Source organism: Oryctolagus cuniculus, chromosome 2, assembly GCF_051225735.1.
Source record: "Oryctolagus cuniculus isolate XC-2025 breed Fujian yellow rabbit chromosome 2, ASM5122573v1, whole genome shotgun sequence".
NCBI classification, from domain to species: Eukaryota; Metazoa; Chordata; class Mammalia; order Lagomorpha; family Leporidae; genus Oryctolagus; species Oryctolagus cuniculus.
Window position 1 is genome coordinate 201,230,631 of NC_142868.1, and position 21,338 is coordinate 201,251,968.

The following is a 21,338-nucleotide window of genomic DNA, read 5'->3' on the forward strand; positions in this document are numbered from 1 at the left end:
CAGCTAGCTGCACTTTTAAGATTAAGTCCATTTTCAGGAATAAAAATTCCCCTGATTTCCTCCTTGTTGGTTCCTGTGCATGAGATGCCAACACAAAAGAGGACGGTAACCTGACTGCGCCCACAGGGGCACACAGATATGAACGGTGAAAATAGTGAGGAAAGGCACTGAAGGGAGATGGCCGGAGATCAAAAAGTGGTTCATCCAAAGCAAACTCAGATCCCCCTGAAGGACTCATCCAGATCATCAGACTGTCAAGGGGAGCTGAGGTGATGCCCCTGTGAGACTTCTCTGTATAGCAAAGAATGTTTTTAACTACGTGGCTGACTCAAAATGTAGAATTTGTTCCTTTGTTGCCTTCATCTAGTGCATTTTATTCGTGGATTCGTAAGAATACAGTGGACTTATGCATGAAGCAGAAGAGAAAATGAGTGTGCACAGTCAACTCTGAAGAAGCTCCGCAAAGGAAGAAGCCTCAGGTGGAGGCATGGCCGTGCCGTGTCTGTGATTTTCTTGTTGACCCCCATATGTGCTATTGATCATGAAGCTTATGAGACAAAATTGAGATTATTCATACTTACGGAGGAAAGAAAGCATCTATGCCCATGGTAGGAGTGAACTGTATGAATCTGCTGTGCATCCTGTGTGATTGATACCATTTCTGGCATCGCACAGAGGTATCTGGAGAGGTGACCTTTTCCTCTTCTCCAGAACTTGCATCTGTCCCTCTGTGGCTTATGTGGAGTTCCTTGGATCCAGACTCTGGATGGTAAGTAGAGTCTAGAGCTAACACGGGACATGTATGTAGGGATGCGTGTGCCCTGTGTTTCTGCCAGTATTCAGTACAGAAAGGAAAAGCATAAGCCCTTTCTTCAAATTTTCCCAACGTGCCATGGATGCAGAGACGTTAATAGCAGTGGGACAGCTGTCTGACAAGGCTCAGTGGACTTGAGCAGAGGTGTGGAATCAGTCGTGGTAGCTCTGGTCCCTGATTCACCACTGCTATTTCAGAAAAGCAACGGCGATCTCTGGCAACAAGCTTTATTATGTCTGTCCTACTTCAGGGTCCAGGTGAGGTAATCAACAACCGTAGTATGGTCCCTAAGACATAATGTAAACTTTGACTGAAAGGGGGATTAATACTGAAGTCATTTAAGTATTTCTTTTGTGAAAATTAAGAATTCTTGAATTAAGAGTGTATATTGTAGTAGAAATGAAAAGGTGCTCAAGATATCTGCTCCTGGAAATGTGGAGGCAGAATATTCAGAAAAATTTCCCTATAAAATAAAAACTTTCAAAAATGTGGAAATATGTGCTAAGTGCTAATAAAATAATGAAGAACTGTAAGATAAAAAATAAGACAGCAATAACCCAAAGTTAAACTTTGCAATTTTTTTAAAAAATATCCATTTATTTTTATTTATTTAAAGTTCAAAGACACAGAGAAAGAGAGAGAGAGAGAGAGAGAGAGAGAGAGGCAGAGAGAGATCTTTTGTCTGCTGGTCCATTCCCTAAATGAAAGCAATAGCTAAAGCTGGTCAGGCAAATCCAGGAGCACAGGTCCCAGTCTGTGTCTCTCAGGTGGGCAGCAGGGACTCACGTACTCAAGCCATCATCTCTGCTACTCAGATTGCGCAGAAAGCTGGAATCAGAGGTGGATCCAGGATTTGAACCCAGGTAATCTGATAGAGAATGTGGGTACCAGATAAAGCATCTTAAGTACTGCACCAAATGCCCACCCCTGAAGTCACAGATTTAAACTTCAAATATGCATAACTTTTGAGTTTATTCAGAGACCTAGGAGATGATGATGAGCTGTGATGATGAGCTGCATTTTACGTAATGTAGGAAGACAAATAGATAAAGACTCAAAATCAAATTTTCCCCAAATAGGTATCTGATAGCCACTAGTTTAATTTATAGGGACTTGGCCTAAGGCAAATCAGCAATTAAGCAGAGTTACCTGTTTATCCAGGGGAAGTTAATTCTGAAATTACATTAAGATCGTCCCAGATTTGAAGTATACTCAGTTACCAGATAGATGCTTAGTTAAAAGACAGATTCCTCTCCAGGAAAATCTTACCTTATTCTAGTTCTCAAATTATGCTTTACAATTATTTGAAAATGTAATTAAAGCACACATCAAAGATAGCTAGTATACAAGTAAAAAAATACCATAATAATCAGGAAAACAGTAGACAAAAGAAACATTTTTTTACAGATTTGATTTCCTAAAATGATCAGAGAATATAAAATAGAAGACAGTTCCTTAAATACACAGAAGACATACTTGACAATATCTTTAGACAATAAGAAATTTTAGATAGGAAACCTAGAAAAATTAACCAACTAAAAGATTCCCTGGACTTTATACAGCAAATCTGAGAGAATCATCTGAAGGTTGAGATGGAAAGAAGGAATCTGGCTGCCTTGAGGTTCAAGTGATAATGTGGTAGTTAGTTCTCTAGATTGTTTTTTGGATCTTATATCTCAGATCTGGTTCTGAAGAAGTCAGCAAACCAGAGATACCAAAGACAAAGAATAGCACCATAACAGGAGTGAGAGGGGAGGGATGAGGTAACCTAGCGAGACAAAAACAGAGAATTAGAGTTATCTGAAACAGTTTTAAAGCAGGTAGGATAAAAACACTTTAACAAACAACTAGATGCACACTTGAAACAAGTTAAAACATAGACAGTGTCAGAAAGAAGTAGAAAATATAAAGAACGCTAATTATAAACTTGTAAAATATAATTACTGACGTAAAAGAACTAACAGACAAAAAAAAACCTTAACACATGGGCTATAGAATAAAATGGATTGAACAGAGAATAGAATCATTGAACTTGATAAGAGTTCTCTGACTTAATGTGACCAACAGAGAGAAACAAGGCTGGAAGAAAAGAGGCACAGAGCCTCCAGGGCATCTGTTACTATGCAAATTACAATAGTTATGTCATTGGAGTCATGCTTATATGAGAAAGAGGGTCTAGCTGAAAACACATTTGTTAAAATGATGACCGCACAATCATCCGATTTTTACAAGATATAAACCTACAGATACAAGAAGCTGAGAGAACAGCTAACGGAAAAAGAAAGGGAATATGAATTAAGACACAACACAAATTTTTTGAATCTAAAGAAAAGAGAAAATATTGAAGTGATGAGAAAAAGGTCACTTACAAGGGGAAAACAATTTGAATGACAGCGGAACTCTGATCATAAACCTTGGAAACAACAGCTGAAGGTTAAACATTGTGCGAGATCTAAAAGAAGTTGTCAACCGCAAGTTCTACACACAGTGGAAAATTCTTAGAAATCAAAGAGAAACCAACATATTGTTTTTCCTCCAAAGAAAACTTTTGTTTGATGAATACAAACCATGTATTTAATAAGTACAACTTCAGTAATACAGTGATTCTTCCCACCATACCTGCCCTCCCACCCACAGTCCCAATCTACCTCCTCCTCCCTCTCCCATTCCCAGTCCCATTCTCCACTAAGATCCATTTTTGATTAACTTTATACACAGGATACCAACTCTATACTAAGTAAAGAGTTCAAGAATTTGCACAGAAAAAACAATGGCAACAACAACAAAAAACTGTTCCTCAACAGTTGAGATAAGGGAAGGACTGCTCAAAGTCATTGCACCATGAAGTTAATTTCAATTCTTTTTTAAAGAAATTTAATTAACTTTAAAAAACCACCCAAGAATGATACATCTATTGTGAGTACTTAGACATAATTATAATGCAACTCTTTGAGGACAGAGGTCCTGCATGGGAAATTAGTGCACAGGTGACTCCTGTTGTTAATTTAATAATTAACACCCTTATGTATGACATCAGTGATCACCCGAGGCTCTTGAATTGAACTGCCTGGGCTATGAGAAGCCTTTTGAATCACAAACTCTTTGATCTATGCTCCAATACCATCAAATTACTAGAGAACATTGGGGAGACTCTGCAAGACACTGGCATAGGAAAAGACTTCTTAAAAGACCCGAGAAGCACAGGTATCAAAACCAAATGGACAAATGGGATTACATCAAGCTGAGAAACTTCTTCATTGCAAAAGAAACATTCAGCAAAGTGAAGAGGGAACCAACCGAATGGGAGAAAATATTTGCAAACTATGCAAATGATAAAGGTTTGAAATCAATAATGTATAAAGAGCTAGAGAAATTTAACTACAACAAAATAGGCCGGCACCGCGGCTCACTAGGCTAATCCTCCACCTTGCGGTGCCGGCACACCGGGTTCTAGTCCCTAATCCTCCACCTTGCGGCGCCGGCACACCGGGTTCTAGTCCCGGTCAGGGCGCCGGATTCTGTCCCAGTTGCCCCTCTTCCAGGCCAGCTCTCTGCTGTGGCCTGGGAGTGCAGTGGAGGATGGCCCAAGCACTTGGGCTCTGCACCCGCATGGGAGACCAGGAGAAGCACCTGGCTTCTGGCTTCGGATCAGTGAGGTGCGCCGGCTGCAGCAGCCATTGGAGGGTGAACCAACGGTAAAGGAAGACCTTTCTCTCTGTCTCTCTCTCACTGTCCACTCTGCCTGTCAAAAGAAATAAATAAATAAACAAAATAAACATTCCAGTTAAGTGTTTGGCAAAGGACTTGCATAGCAATTTTTCGAGAGAGGAAGTTCAAATGGCTAACAGATACCTGAAAAAAATGTTCAGGATTACTAGCAATCAGGGGAGTGCAAATCAAAACCACAATGAGGTTTCACCTCACTCTAGAATGACTCACACAGAAATCAACAAACAACAAGCACTGGTAAGAATATGGGGGGGAAGTTGCCCTAATCTACTGCTAATGTTAATTTAAACTGGTGCAACCACTGTGGAAGACAGTATGGAGATACCTCAGAAATCTGAATATAGATCTGAATATTATCCAGCCTTCCCATTCCTGGGATTTACCCAGACCAAAAAAGATCAACATATGAAAAAGTTATCTATATCCCCATGTGCATTGCAGCACAATTCACAATAACTAAGATATGGAATAGACCCAGGTGTCCATCAACTGTTTACTAGATAAAGAAATTATAGTATATATACACTATGGAGTACTACACAGCTTTAACAAAAAATGAAATCATGTCATTTGCAACAAGATGGATGCAACTGGAAACCATTATGCTTAGTGAAATAAGCCAGTCCCCAAAGACAGATATCATGTTTTCCATGATCCAAGGAAACTAATAGACTATCTAAAATGAAATATATTGGAATGAAATGAACATTTTGTGATTTAATAATTGTTTACAATCCCTTTCTCTTATGTTGAGGAACTGTTTTTTTTCTTCTTTGTACTATTTATCGAACTCTTTTGCTTAGTGTAGAGTTAACTGTGTGATCATTAAGTAAACTGAAAATAGATCTTTGTAAAAAGTAAGAATGGAAATGGATGAGTGAGGAGAAAAAAGGGTTGGAGTTTGGTGGGAGAGAGACAGTAGAGTGGGAAGTATCACTATGTTCCTAAATCTATACATGTGAAATATATGAAACTTGTATGGCTTATAGAAAAAAATTCAATGGCGTTATTCTCAGGTCTAGATGAAATGATGCCAAAATTCATATAGATACATAAGAGACCCTGAATAACTAAAGTAATCTTAAACAAGAAAATCAAAGCCAAAGACATCACAATATCAGATTTTAAGACATGAAAAAGGCAATAATTAAAAAAATCTCCTGGTACTGTTAAAATATAGACATACAAGCCTATGGAACAGAATATGATCCCCAGAAATCAATCCACGCGTCTACAACCAACTAATTGTTGACGAAAGAGCCAATATCATTCCCTAGAGAAAATACATTCTGTTCAACAAATGCTGCTTGGGAAAATTGGATCTCTACACGCACAAGCATGAAACAAGACCCCTACCTTACACCTTATACAAAATCACCTGATACCATCAAATTACTAGAGAACTTTAGGGAATCTCTGAGAGACATAGGCATTAGCAAAGACCTCTTCAAAATGACCCCAGAAGCAGATGCAATCAAAGCAGAAAAAGACAAATGGGATTACATTGAACTGAGAAGTTTCTGTACTGCAAAGGAAATACTCAACAAAGTGAAGAAGCAACTGGCAGAATAGGAAAAATATTTGTAACCTATGAAACTAATATAGGCTAATATTTAGAATATATAGAGAGCTCAGGAAACTCAATGTCAATAAACTAAGAATCTAGGTGAGAAAATAGCAAAGAACTTGAGCAGATATTTTTTGAAAGAGAATTCAAATGGCCAATAGACAGAAGAAAAAATGCTCAGGATCACTATCAATCAGGAAAATGAGATATCATCTCATCTCAGTTATAATGACTCTAATACAGAAGTCAACAAACGATAAAAGCTAGTGAGGATATGGGGGAAAATGTACCTTAATACCCTGCTAGTGGGAATGTGAACTCTTATAGCCATTGTGGACCACCATATGTAGATCTCCTAGAAAGCTGAAAATATATTTACCATATGACTCAGCTATCCTACTCCTGGGAATTTACCCAAAGTAAATGAAATCAGCATATGAAAGAGTTACTGTATCTCCATGTTTATTGCAGCTCAATTCACAATAGCTTAGACTTGGAATCAACCCAGATGTCCATCAACTAATAGCTGCATAAAGAAATTGTGGTATTTATGTGTGTGTGTGTGTATATATATATATATATATATATATATAAAATGGAGTACTTCTCAGCCCCCAAAAAGAATAAAATTTTGTCTTTGCAACAAAAAGGATGAAACTGAAAACCATTAGATTTTGTGCAATAAGCCAATCCAAAAAATATGAATACCATATGTTTTCCCTGACCTATAATAATCAATAGAGTACAGAAACTATAGTGTAAATGAGGAAAATTAACATTTTGAGATTTGATGACCATTTACAGCAATTTTCTCTACTGCTGGGGAACAGTGTTTTTTTTTTACTATTTGTCAACTTCTTTATTTAGTGTAGGGTTTATCTTATGAATATAAAATAAAAAGTAGATCATTGTAAAAATTGAAGAGTATAATGGAAGGAGGAGGGAGCATGGGAGCAACAGTGAGAAGGAGGGTAGGGTGGGAAGTATTACTATGCTCTAAATTTGTATATTTAAAATACTTGAAATGTGCTCCCCTGAAATAATCTAAAATTTAAAAATTAAAAAAGAAGACCTATATAAATAGTTCATGTTCATGGAGCTCAGAATTCATGCAGTAAAGATGTCAACTTTCTCCAAATAAATATAATCATTTAACACACCGTTCTTTGAAAATTTCAGCAAGATTTATGTAAATATAGATGAAATTATTCTAAAATCTATAATGAAAGGTAAATGATTTAATACAGAGAAAGCAATTTAAATAGCATACAGAAGAATAAAGTAGGTGGAGTTAATCAACTACAGTTCAAAGCTTATGTAGCTACAGTAATCCTGATTGTGTGGTGTTGGTAGTAGGTTGTTCTACATAGGCATTTCAACAGCACACAATACAAATATGGGAGAAGGCAAAGGTGTACATTCAATGCATGGAGAAAAAAACAGCCCTTTTAGACCACAGCCTATAATGAAAAAATGTGAAACAATAACTTAAAACTTCTAGGAAATAACTTAGGAGGAATATTCTGTATTTAGGGTTGGAAAAATAATTCCTTGACTGGAAAATAAATGCACAAAATATAAAAAGAAAAATTAATACACAAAATTGCATTCAAGGGGCCTGTGCTGTGGCATAGCAGGTAAAACCACCACCTGCAGTGCTGGCATTCCATATGGGCTCTGGTTCGAGACCCATCTGCTTTACTTCCGATCCAGCTCTCTGCTGATGGCCTGGGAAAGCAGTAGAAGTTGGCCCAAATCCTTGCATCCCTAAACCTGTGTAGGAGACCTAGAAGAACTCCCGGCTCCTGGCTTCAGTTCAGCTCAGCTCCGGACATTGCGGCTAATTGGGGAGTGAGCCAGTGGTTAGAAGACCTTTCTCTCTCTTTCTCTCTCTCTCTCTCTCTCTCTCTCTCTGCCTCTACCTTTCTGTAACTCTGCCTTTCAAATAAATAAATAAATCTTTATAAAAATTGCATTCAAACTAAAAACTTTCTCTCTAAGAAACTTTGTAAAGAGTTTCCCATAACATGTTGCAGGGTGGTAGTTTCCAAACTACATAACTGACAGTGTTATAGACTTCACAAAGTAAGTGTAAGGAACTCTCCAAACTCAAACCTGAAATAAAAATACAATTTAATTAGAAAATGGGCAAAATCATCTGGCGGTAGTTTACTGAAGATCTATCTATGGAAGCAAGCATATGAAAACATGTTTTGTATCACAGCTGCTATAGAAGTGAATGTTAACAATACATACATCATGATGTTCAAATTAAAAAATGGTGACTGCAAGTTTTGTTGAGATTATAAAGTAAAATCTGGATCACCGATACATTGCTGGTGGGACTGTAAAAAGATACAGTCACTCTGGAAAAACAGTTTGGTAGTTTTCTATAAAACCAAACATGTAACTACCATGCAGTCATCAATTGCACACCTGGGCATTTATTGCAGAGTAATGAAAACTTTGGTAACATAAAACTGTTCATGAAGTTTTATAGCAGCTTTATCAAAATAGTGAAAATTGGAAACAAGCCAGATGTCTTTTAGTAGGTGAATAGTCAAACAAGTGACAGTATATGAACACCATACCTTACTACTCAGGATGCAAAGGAATAGATTCTTAACTTTTGTGGCAACATAAAAGTATCTCCTGGGACTTGTATTGAATGATTAAGATCAATCTGTAGAGAACTGTGTATATAATTCCATTTTTATAATATTCTGAGTGAAGCGGCCCATGGCAGCAATGAAAAGCAAGGACTCTGGATTCAGAGAGATTTAACACAGATTTTCCATCCAACATCTTAGACCTTAAACAAGTGTTAGTCTCCAAGATTTTGACCTCATGCTTATAAAACTAGAAGCTTCTGCACAGCAAAGGAAACACTAAACAAAGTTAAAAGGCAACTGGCAAAATAGGAGAAAATATTTGCAAACTATCCATCTGATGAAGGATTAATATCCAGAATTTATAAGGAGTTCAAGAAACTCAACAATAGCAATGTGAAAAAAGCAGTTTAAAAATGGGCAAAAGACATAAACAAGCATGTTTCAAAGGATGAAATGCAAATGACCAACAGACATATCAAAAGTTGCTCAGGATCACTGGTCATAGGGAAATGTAAATCAAAACCACAATGATGTTTCACCTCACACCAGTTAGAATGGCTTTCATACAGAAATCAGCAAACAATAAATGTGAGTGAGGATGTGGGGGAAACGCTACCCTAATCCACTGCTGGTGGAAATGCAAACTATGACAGCCATTATAGAAGAGAGTATAGAGATTCCATAGAAAGCTGAAAATAGATCTACCATATGCCCAAGCCATCCTACTCCTGGGAATTTACCCAAAGTAAATGAAATCAGCATATGAAGGAGATATCTGTTTTTCTCCTTTATGTTTATTGCAGCTCAGTTCACAATAGCTAAGATTTGGAATAAACTCAGCTGTCCACCAACTGATGACTAGAAAAAGAAATTGTGGTATATATACATTATGTAATACTACTGAGCCATAAAAAATGAAATCCATAAAAAATGAAAACAAATATATGGGGCCAGCACTGTGGCTCACTAGGTTAATCCTCTGCCTGCGACGCCAGCATCCCATATGGGCACTGGGTTTTAGTCCCAGTTGCTCCTCTTCCATTCCAGCTCTCTGCTGTGGCCTGAGACAGCAGTGAAGGATGATCCAAGTGCTTGGGCGCTTGCACCCTCATGGGAGACCAGGAAGAAGCACCTGGCTCCTGGCTTCAGATCGGTGCAGCACCGGCTGTAGCAGCCATTTGGGGGGGTGAACCAACAGAAGGAAGACCTTCCTCTCTGTCTCTCTCTCTCTCTCTCACTGTCTAACTCTATCTTTCAAATAAAAAAAAAGAAAACAAATATATGCAGTTGGAGTCCATTTGTAGCTTAGTGAAATAAGCTATGCCCAAAATGACATACATTTTATGTTTTCTTTGATTTGTGGTAGCTAGAATATAGAGTACAAAAAATGTAATCTATATGACTAAAACTGACTTCTAAAGATTTGATTAGTGTTCATAGTATATAATCCTGAGGAACAGTGTTCTTTCTAGTTCATACTTGTTGAATTTTTTATTTAGTGGATAATAAATCATGTGGCTTTAAAACAAAGTGAAAATATGTTATTACAAATATTAAAAAAAATAAAGGAGGAGGAAGGTGAGAAGTATCATTATGGGCTTAAAATTGTATATATGAATTACATAAAGCCTGTTCCCTTTATGTAAATAAATAAATAAATAGAAGCTAATTAGTTTTATCTTTCTTGGGTCTGATGAAATTAGCTGCAATAATTCACATAAGGTTCATAGCAGAATCACTGACCTACATGAATAAATGTTATTTTTAAATTTGTCTCCCTTCATCTGAATCTTTTCTTGACATTTCTCCCCACATAAGTAAATGTTATACCTTTCTCCTAATTGGGAACATGAGAAATCAGACAGCCATTGTCTTTTAAAATCACCCTCACTTTGCTTTGAAGCAATGATGAAGTCCTTCATTTCTACCTTGTCAATGAATCCACCCCTTCCCTTTCTCCTGATTGTCATGTCATTGTACAGGATGGTTTCCTATGATTTCCTCATGCCTTTGAAGTAGCAAAGAGAACTACCTCTTTTCTTTATATCCTCTTTTACTACCCACTTTTTACTATCTGAAGACAATTCAAAAAGTTTGTGAAAAAATAGTATTAAAATAACTATTTTGATGAAAAATTTGAAATCCACACAAAGTTATTTTCATAATGTGCATTTTCTTGAACTTTCTTTTCAGTTTTTAAAATAGTCTATTGAAATACAGTGTACATGCCAAGAAATGCACATAAGTGTACAGATAAATGAGTTTTTAATCCTTTGAGCACACTAATAAGCAACAAACAAATCAACACCAAAACATCATTAGTAAGGAGTTCAGTACTACTTCCTCTCCATTTCTGCTGTTTTTAAACATGGGGACAGAAGAGTATATTGTCATTAACATCTTATGATTCAGTGAAGGAATATTTATACCTAATCAAATAATATGACATACACATGATTTTTGTAATCTGAATATTAACTTCCACAAATTAGAGAAAATATGTGATATATGTCTTTCTGAGTCTGGATTATTTCACTTAGCATTATAATCTCCAGTTACATCCATTTTGCTGCAAATGCATGACTTTCATTTTTTATGGCTAATATTCAACTGTGTATATATCCTACATTTTCTTTATCCAGTCATCAGTTGATGGGTATCTGGATTGATTCCATATCTTTGCAATTGTGAAATTAGCTGCCATAAACATGGAAGTTCATTGCATGACGACTTCACTTCTTTTGGATATATTCCCAGGAGTGGAATGAGTGGGTCATATGGTAGATTAGTTTTTAGTTTTCTGAGGAATATCAATAATGTTTTCCATACTGGTTGTACCATTTTACATTCCCACGAATAGTGCCTTAGGGTAAATTTTTTCTCCACAACCTCCCCAGTAAAAAACAGATGTGTATAACAATGTAACTGAAGAGAAACTCCAGAAATCAATCCATGAATCTACAACCAACTTATCTTTGACAAAGGAGCTAACACCAATCCCTGGAGCAAGGACAGTCTCTTCAACAAATTGTGCTGAGAAAACTGGATCTCTTTGCAGAAGTATGAAATAAGACCCCTATCTTACATGTTACACAGATTCTGCTCAAAATGGATCAAAGATGCAAATCTACCACCCAATACCTTCAAATTACTAGAAGACATTGGGAAGACTCTACAATACATTAGAATAGGCAACAAATTCTTGAAAAGACCCCAGAAGCAGAGAATCAAAGCCACGATTGACAAATGGGATTACATCAAGCTGAGAAGCTTCTGCACTGCAAAAGATGCATTTAGCAAAGTGAGGAGGCAACTGCCAGACTGGGAGAAAATATTGTATACTATGCATCTGAAGAAGGATTAATATCCAGAATCTATAAAGAACTCAAGAAACTCAACAACAATAAAACAAACAATTTGGGTAAGTATTGGGCAAATAACTTGAACAGGCATTTTTCAAGAGAGGAAATTCAAAAGGCCAACAGATACCTGAATCTAGGATCTTTAGCCACCATGGAAACACACATCAAAACCACAATGAGGTTTCTCCTCGCCTCAGTTAGAATGGCTTTCACACAGAAATCAACAAACAACATGTGGTGGTAAGGATGTGGGGGAAAAAGGTACCCTAGTCCACCGTTAGCTGTAATGTAAACTGCTCCAGCCACTGTGGAAAACATTATAGAAATACCTCAACTCTGAATGTAGACCTGTTGTATGACCCAGTCATCCCACTCCTGGAAATTTACCTATACCAAAATAAATCAGTGTATCTGTACCCCCATGTTCACTGCAGCTCAATTCACAATAGCTCAGTTCTGGAATCAACACAGATGTCCCTCTAGTAAAGAGTGGGAAAAGAAATTATTGTATATATACATTATGGAATACTATACCGCAGTGAAAAAAATGAAATACTGTCATTTACAACAAAATGTGTGCAACTGGAGACCATTATACTTATTGAAACAAGCCAGTTCCAAAAAGACAAATACCATATGTTTTCCTTGATCTGTGATAACTATTAGAGAACCTAAAGAAAATCCATAGGAGTGAAATTAATACTTCGATATTAAGTGGGTGTTTTTTTTTTTTTTTTTTTTACAGCTATTGTCTCGTCTGCCGAGGAACAGGTTTTTTTTTTTTTTTTTTTTCCTTAATATTATTTTTTAACTTTTTACTCAGTGCAGGGTTAATGTTAATGAGTATAAAGTGAACCAAAAATAGATCTTTGTAAAAAATAAAAATGGGAAAAGGAGAGGGAGGATTAAGAAGGATGGGAGTATAGGCAGTATGGAGGATAGAGTACAAAGTATCATGTTGCTGAATCTTTGTATGGGAAATACATGAAATTTGTATACATTCAGTAAAGTAAATAAAAAGTGCTTGTCCCATAGTTACTTCTTGTTTTAGGAAATAACTTCTGCAACATGATAGTTGTAAGTACTGTTTTCTTTATGCTTTTAAATTCACTTTAATGAGTATCTCCATATATATATATGGAGACCTATACATATTTAATATATCCAACTCAATGATTTTGAGGCTAAAAACCTAACTTGGAAAACATCAACACCATCAAAGCCATGAACATATTAATCATTTCCTATCAGTGTCATTATTATTATTATTTATTAATTTATTTATTTGAAAGGTGGAGTTATAGAGAGGCAGAGAAAGAGAGAAAGAGAAAGAGAAGAGAAAGAGGAAAATCTGAGAGGAGAATATTCCATTTATTGGTTCATTCCCCAAATGGCCACAATGGCCAGAGCTATGCCAATGTGAAGCCAGGAGCCTGGAACTTCTTCTGGGTCTTGCTCACAGGTGCAGGGACCCATCCTCTACTGCTTTCTCAGGCCATAATCAGAGAACTGGATCAGAAGATGAGTGGCCAGGACACGAACCAGCACCAATATGGGTTGCTGGTGCTGCAGGCAGAGGCTTAGCCCACAACATCAAAGTGCCAGCCCCTCAAATACCTTTTAAAATATATTGTACATAGTGAGAAAAATAATTTCTTAAACTGTCATCTGTGCTGAAAATAATTTCTGCATATAAGGGCAACTTATGGTCTCCTTGGAGATGAAATAAGGTTTTCATCACATTTGTTTACTATTAGTGTGGGTGTGTATATGTGTATTTTTCTATATTTTGATTGTCTGACATCTATATTTTGCATAGCATTAGTGATTTCTGTTTTAGATCATTTTAAAGACTTCAAAGAACTATACTTTCGTAGTATTGAAGACATCGTTAAAATATGCAATAATTTTTTATATAAGCTGAAACAAATTGTGATATTTCCAAGGTCACATAACATAGTATATTGAATCAGACTGACATTTGGCTTGCAATATCCAAATGACTACTACAGTATGACTGAGATGGAGGTAACCTGTTCTCATTATCTTTACCCTATAAAATGAAATGATTTAAATTTTGTAAAAACAGGTGCTCCATAGTAGCAGATTTTAAGATTTGAGAAAAATTACTGATTTTGATAATATTCATCACCTTTAATTTCTTACTAATAAATATGTTCTAATATCTTTCTTCAAAAATCCACCTACTTTGCAGTCACTTAATTTTAGAGATAAAACAATGTCCTTGTTTCCTGTGTCCCTTCCCAGGTGAAGTCCCACATTTCTTTAGAAGTGTCCTCACCTTGCAGGACAAGTGGTGCCTCTTTCCTCAGGAGATCCTGGGATCCACAGGCTGCATGGATGTGAGAATGTCAAGGCAGAAGTCTGGCACCTGGAGCTGGGAATAAATGTCCATCTTGAAGGTCTAGAGAGACTGATCCTTCCAAAGTGTTTGCCCTTGGGCTGATCTGTGCTTATTTTTCCACAGAAAATGCAACCCAGTTCCGAAAGTGCAGACAACTTACTGTCTTTTAATAGTCAAAGATGAATATGTCATCTATTTTGCTTGCTTATTCAGAAATTCTAGAGGGGAGAACATAAGAATTATTCAACTTATTCATTTTATTAGATAAAACCCAAATTGCAGCAGAATCTGAAGAAAAACATCATTGCCTCAATAAGACAAATCACACATTTTAAAGTCTTAAGAAAAAAGGCAGTTCATCAGACAGGCTCTCTGAGAAGGCAGTTCTATCAGGAGGCAAATGACTTAAAATGTGTGGTTCCCATATTTGAGAATAAGAGGACATAAGACTATCAAACACTTACTGCTGGTTGGATATATTGCATATTCTACCAGTTCTTTCAGATTCCATCCCAATAAATGAATCTCTTTCTTCCAGTCTGGGGCATGATCCATCAGGGGCTTCTGTGAGGGAAACCACACACACACACCTGACTCCACAAATCAGGCTCAAATCCTGCAGGTGTGGGGAGTGTCTCTGCTGGCCCTGCCTGAGGCAGTTCAGAACTCATGAATTACAACCACCTGAGAACTGGAGTGGACGGTTCCCTAAAGGAGGGAGCCTGCAGTGACGGCAGTGATACAGATCAGCCAGGTGAGGATTCGAATCCTAGCTCATCCATGTCTTCCTTGAATCGTGAGCACTCACAATCAATACCAGCTGGAACCCAAGACAGAGGATGGACTCTGTGCACAAGACAGACCTTGATCCTAACTCATGGACCTACATTCTCATTGTGGGTGGTGTTTGGCAATGCCATAGCATATTTTCCATCTGTTTACCCATGTGTGTGGGTGATGCTATCCATCTTTTAAGACTGAACATGGATAAGGAATCTGATGTATGCAAAAGTCTGCTGTAATGGGGGCTGGATGAGTAATAGCCTTTACTATATGTACACTTGCGTTTACATCATGCCTTCTTTTGTTCATCTACTTACACAGCCAAATATGTCTACTTAGAATATGTTACCACAAAAAGGTTAGATTTCCCAGAAAAGCAATGTGTCAATTAAAAAAAACAAAACAAAACAGGAAGCTAGAAGTTTGGAGATTCAAATTGTATTTCTAATGTGGGCATAAGTAGTAATAATAAAATATCAGATCATGAAATGTAAATGTTGTGAAAGGCACTTTGCCTGTGCTGCATTCATTTTCAACAATCTCCTGTGTTAGATCTTGTATTCATGAGACTGAACCTCTTAGATTCTGGAGTGAGGTTGTAGGGAGAGTGTGGGGGGCACGTGGTAGGTTCCGCAGTCACTGACAGGGAGAATGAGACTCGCATCCCTGTCCTCAATATCCCAGAGCCTTCACTCACTGAACAACAACAGCATGTGCTATCCACATTGCGAAGTGTTGAATGACGAGTCCATGTCTGTGCTTGGGTTCCAGGGCTGAGTCAGAAGGTACCAGTTGTGCAGCCCCCGCAGAGAATACCTGACACACAATGCTGTGATCAGAAGATCACACTGTCATGGACTGTTCTTCTTGATCATTTTTCTTTTCTGAGGCTGAGATCTCCTAATGATGGTGGAATTTATGTTTTGAGTCATTTAACCTTAAACAATTCCTGCAACATATGTGGTGTTTGGAGATCACATTCCGGTTCCGCCTCAACATTTGCCAAACAAACTTCAGGATTCTTAGTATTTCTCCTTCTGATTAGAGGATTCTTCCTCACTCTGAAGATGCAATTTCTGACTTGCGTAGACATATCTCCATCAAAATGTTCTGTTCCAGGAGCAGGTCTCTGAGGAGCACACCATGGTAATGCCCCCAAAGCCTGGTCCTTGTCCTGCTTCTCCAATTCCCATGTCACTGATGCTAATTCCATGAGTCTGCAGCTCACTGTCCCTCACCTTGAACAGGTGTGTACCAGAAAAGCAACCTACACACTGAAGGAATATGGGCGGTTCTGTCTGTGATTTATTTTTGGGAAGGAGACTAGAGCTGGATACTTTATCTTGTGAACATCCACATAGATACTCCCTAAATGAAAATGGTCTTCCACTTTATCTGATTATGTCGGTTTCCTCTTCACTTTGTGGAGTGCTTCCTTTAAAGTACAGAAGCTCCTTAGCTTGATGTTAACTCCACTTGTCTAGTTTTATTTGATTTCCTGTGCTTCTGGGGTGTTTTCCAAGAACTCTACCTATGCCTATGTCTTGCAGAGTTTCCCCAGTGTTCTCCTCTGGTAATATGATGGCATTGGGTCATAGACTTAGATCCTTGATCCATTTTGAGTTGATTTTTGTATAAGCTGTAAAGCAGGGTCTTGTTTCACATTTCTCCACGCAGAGATCCAATTTTCCCAGCATCATTCATTGAAGACACTGTCCTTGCTCCGGAGATTGATTTTAGCTCTTTTGTAAAATGACTACTTGGTTGTAGATGTGTGGATTGATTTCTGGGGTTTCTATTCTGTTTTACTGGTCTACATGCCTATTTTTTGCAACTTCAAGATGTTTTCATTATAACCGCCCTGTAGTATATCTTCAAATCAGTTATTGTGATGCCTCCAGCTTTGTTTTTTTATATAAGATTGTTTTAGCTATTTGGGGTCTCTTGTGTTTCTGTATACATTTTAGTCTCATTTTTCCTAGATCTGAAAATAATGTCCTTGATTTTTTTGTCTGGAATCATATTGAACCTGTAAATTACTTTCAGTAGTTTGGACATTTTGATGTTGATGTTGTTAATTCTTCTAATACACAAACATGAATATTTTTCCACTTTTAAATGTTGTCTTCTATTTCTATCATTAATGTGTTGTAATTTTCTTTGTAGAGATCTTCCACCTCCTTGGATAAATTTATTCCAAAATATTCAAAAATCTTTGTAGCTATTGTGAGTGGCACTGATCATACAAGTTCTTTCTCAATCATGACATTATGGATACAAAGGCTACAGATTTTTTTTTAATTAATTTTATGTCCTGCCACTTTTCCAAACTCTTTTATGAGTTCCAATAGTCTCTTAGTGCAGTCTTTTTTATCCTATATATAAAATCATGTCATCTGCAAATAGAGATAGTTTGACTTCCTCCTTTTCAATGTGTAGCCCTTTGTTCTTTTGTTGTTTTTGTTGTATAATTACTGGCTAAAGCTTTCAGAACTATACTGAATAGCAATGGTGAAAGTGTGCTTCAGTGGAAATGCTTCCAACTTTTAATCATTCAATAAGATGCTGGCTGTGTGTTTGTCATTTACTGCCTTGATTGTGTTGAGGAATGTTCCTTCTATATGCTATTATCTTAAGTTTTTTATCATGAAAGGAAGTTGCATTTTATCAAATGCTTTTTCTGTATCTATTGAGATAATCATATTGTTTTTGCTCTTTAGTTTGTTAATGTGATGTATCATGTTTATTCATTTGTGTATATTGAAGCTTCTTTGAATACTAAGGATAAATCTCACTTGGTCCCAGTTAATGGCCTTTCTAATGTGTTCTTTGAATCAATTAGCTAGTATTTTGTTGAGGATTTTTGCATCTGCAGTCACCAGGGATATTGGTCTATAGGTCTCTTTCTTTGTTGTATCTTTTCAGGTTTTGGAATTAAGGTGATGCTTGCCTTATAGAAGGGGTTTTGGAGGATTTCCTCCCTTTCAATTATTTTGAATAGTTTTCAAATAATTGTAATTAATTCTTCTTTAAATGTGCGGTAGAATTCATCAGTGAAACCATCCAGTCTTGGCTTTTCTTTGTTGAGAGAAACTTTGTTACTGATTTAAACTCCATCTTGATTATTGGTATGTTTAGATTTTTCTATGTCTTCATAACTCAAATTTGGTAGATTGTATGTGTCCAGAAATCTATCCATTTCTTCTACATTTTCCAATTATAGTAATTCTTGATTTTTTTTTATTTCTGTGTTATCCATTGTTACATCTCCTGTTTTATCTCTGATTTTGGTCTTCTCCCTCTTTCTTTGAGTTATTTGGGTCAATGGTATAATGATATTGTTTATTTTTTCTTTCATTGATTTTTTCTTTTAATTTTGTGTATTTCTTCTCTAATTTTAATTATTTCCTTCCTCCTACTAAGTTTGGGTTTGGCTTGTTCTTTTTCTAGGACCTTTAGATGCAGTGATAATTCATTTATTTGATGCCTTTACAATTTCATTATGTAGGCATTAACTGCTTTAAGCTTACTTCTTATCACTACTTATGCTGTAACCCATATATTTTGATATGTTTTATTGTCCTGTTCATTCCTTTTCAGGAGTTTTTCTTTAATTTCTCCTATGACTGACTATTCATTCATGAACATGTCATTCATTCTCCATGTGTTTGCATATTTTCTAGAGATTTTTAGGTTGTTTTTTTCCAGCTTCATTATTTTGTGATCAGAAAATATACATGATATGATTTCTTACTTACTGAGACTTACTTTATGTTCTAGTATATGCTAGAGAAAATGAGGAAATTATTGTGTATTATGCAGTTGTGGTATGAAATGTTCTGTAGATATCAGTTAGATCCATTAGGTCCACAGTGTAGATTAGCTCTGTTGTTTCTTTGTTGACTTTATGTCTAGTTGAACTGTCCATTGATAAAAGTGGACTGTTGAAGTTCCCATTACTATTGTATTGGAGTCTATGTTGCGCTTTAAACCCATGGCATTTGTTTTAAATAGCCAGGCACCTTGGCAATTGATGACTATACATTTATTATAGTCACATCTTCCTGTTAAATTGCTCCCTTAATCATTACTTAATACCTTTCTTTGTATCTTTTAACAGTTTTGTGTTTACAGTTTGTTTTGTCTGATATTCAGATGGTTACATCTGTTCATTTTTGCTTTCCATTAACACGGAGGATCTTTCTCCATTCTTTTGCTTTCAGTCTGCATGTATCTTTGTTGGTAGATGTGTTTTTTTTTTATATGAAGCAAACAGATGGGTCTTGTTTTTTAACCCATTCAGTCAGTCTGCATCTTTTAATTGGAGAATTTACGTCATTTATATTCAAGGTGACTATTGATAAAGTCTTGGCTCTGCCACTTTTTCATAAATATTCCTTTGGTTTACCTTAGATTTCCTTTGTAGTTTCACTGGGGAGGATTTTCTACCTTCCCATTATTTTGTAATGATGACTATCTTTCTGTGATTCTGTGTGTAGCACATCCTTGAGCATAAATTATAAATCTGTGAGTGATGACAAATTCTTTCTATTTCTTTTTCTTACAAAAAAAGAAAAGATTCTTTAATTTGCACAGTAGAAATGCTAGATTTCCTTCAGAGGATCTCCTATTAGATCAACAGCTGATTTCTCCTTAGAATTGTCACAGGCTAGGAGTAAATAGAGGGACATAATCCAAGTCTTATAAGAAAAATACTGTCAGCAGAAAATACTGTACCTTGCAGATCTCTCATTTATGAATGAAGATGAAATAAAGACCTTCCATAACAAACAAAAATGTGTTGTCTTTTCTGTGAGCATATATACTTGTACTGAGAAGATTTAAGAGTTTAATCCAAATTATGAGTGGGAAATAACAGCATTGGTTGTATTTATGGGCCTTCACCAGGAATATCCATGGATGAATACAATCAATATTTTTACATGAAAGCTTCTTTGGGAATGATGCACTACTTCGTCTGTTTCTAATATCTACCATCCTCTCACTCCATCAACGTTCTACACATACAGATCTCATCAGCATAACAATTTAAAATTTTCTTTAGGATGTAGTCTTGTATATAAATTTGGCCAAATACTTGTTCTTAGGACAAAAATAAGGATTCAGTGAGTAATAAATGTGAAAACATATCATCAAGCACATGGAGTTCTTGATAACTGATCTTTAAAAGTTTATTTGAGAAGCATAGAAACAGCAAAAAAAGAGATGTTCCATTTGATGATTTATTCCCCAAATGCTGACAAAAGCCAGGGCTGGTCCCAGAGCTGGAACATAGATCAAGCCAAGAGAAAGCCATATCTCCCACTTACTTGAATCATCTGCTGCTTCCAAGGATATGCTCTGGCAGGAAGCTAGAATCGGGAGTTGGTTGTTAAATCTATTCAGTCTAATGTGGGATATTATCTCCTTAACTGGCATTTTCAGCAGTAGGGCAAATGTCTTACCCAAAAATGATTTTTAAAATGTCTTTAATATTTTTTTATTGAGAGGGAGGGAGGGAGAGAGAGAGAGAGAGAGAATCTTCTATCTCCTGTTCACTCCTGAAATGCTTTTAACAGCTAGGGCTGGACCAGGCTAAAGCCAAGAGCAGGGAACTCAATCCAGGTCTTCCCCATGGAGGATCATAGCATGGATCATACGATTTGAGCCATCAACTGTTACCTCCCAGGGTGCATGTTAACAGGAAGCTGGACTTGAGGGTGGAGACTAAACTTGAACCCAGGCACTCTGATATGGGATACAGGTGTCCTGTGTAATTTCCTGCAGGAGGAAGTGGTAAGAATATCTTTCCTACTTGATATTATTCACCTTACTTCTCACCTGTGGGGTCAGAAGGATTATTAATTGTGGGAAAATGTAAGGATGCAGCATTGGTGGTGGAAACATAAAGTAGGGAGATGACAGAGGCAGAACAGGAGAGGGTGAAGGACTGGAAGAACAGATAGACTCACATTTGTAAGCCCTACACTACTTATCTCTGTAAATATGAGCAGTCAGGCTGGCTCCCACCTCCTCATTTGGAAGATGGATTGAGTTGAATGCCAACACTTCAAGGTGATGGTGCAGTACCAGATCCCAGCCTTTC